Below are 1,160 nucleotides of genomic sequence, written 5' to 3'. Positions count from 1 at the left end.
GAGAGAAGGCAGGTGACCCATAGAAGCTGGAGGGAGCCTTGATGCAGAGCCAGCTCTGTCTATGAGCTGCTGGGGTCAATGCTAGCAGCTTTTGCATGGAGGGAGCTCTCCCTTCTCCCCAGGCCGGCCAGCAAAAGGAAAGGCCAAGGACAGTGACAATTTCCACTCTAAGCAAGGAGAACAGTAGCAGCGTAGGGTCCAGGTCTGCTCCTGTTTAGAGCTAAATATTCTGGAGCCTTTGAAGAAGGATTTCTGAAAAGCCATCAGGAGTGAATCATTGACTTAGGGAGGCGATGAATCAACGGGGAGTTCATAAAACGGCAAATGAATCGGGTGTGAGAACAACGGAGCCACTGCTATTCTCTAGAACCCTCTGGGGACAGAGAGCCGAGAGAAAAGAAATAAAAATAACATGGGGTCTTACGCCTGCTACAAACCTGAGTCAGCCCCTCCTTCCATGTGGAAAGACAGAGGAGACAGAGAGATGAGACCCACTGGTGGGTGAAGCGGGGCACAGGGCACTCTCGGCTCCCTGGGTCCAGGCTGCGGATGCAATTAGCTAACGCCTTTCCCCCTTCTTTTCAGAAGCCCTCACAAGAAAGAACACTGATTTTGACGAACACCCAAAATAATGTGAGATCAGGCACCATGCATTATGCATGAGGTCTGATTTAACATGAACATTATTTCTTGTGTACGAGACCATATGCCTCCATGCTGTCTCTGCAGCCTAATAATACCCAGACCCACCCTGGTCAGGCTCAGCCAGAGACAAGTCCACTGGGTATATGTGCTTGGGGGGCCTTGAAGCGCAGCCCTCCTGGTACTTAGCTCATCCAGGGAGCCCTTTCAGATGCCCTGAGGTGGATTGTGGTCCTGGAAAAATATCAGGGAGTGGGGAGTGGGTGTACCTGTGTGAAAAGTGCCAGTGTGTGTGATGATGATGATGATGACTGTGTATTGTGTGTGTGTGTGTGTGTGTGAGAGAGAAAGACATCAGGACCCCGTGACTAGATGATGCTGGATTCATTGCGTGGCGATGTGGGGACATGTGCGTAGCTGAGGTTTCACTGAACAAGAGGAATGATGGCAGGAACGGATAGATCTAATTGCTGTGTGTGTTTGTATATATACACGCATATGTATGTGTGGGGGTGTGT

The sequence above is a fragment of the Pteropus medius genome, unplaced genomic scaffold (assembly GCF_902729225.1).
Source record: "Pteropus medius unplaced genomic scaffold, Ma_sr-lr_union100, whole genome shotgun sequence".
Taxonomy (NCBI): Eukaryota; Metazoa; Chordata; class Mammalia; order Chiroptera; family Pteropodidae; genus Pteropus; species Pteropus medius.
The sequence above is the reverse complement of the archived record's forward strand: the minus strand, read 5'-3'. Positions refer to the sequence as shown.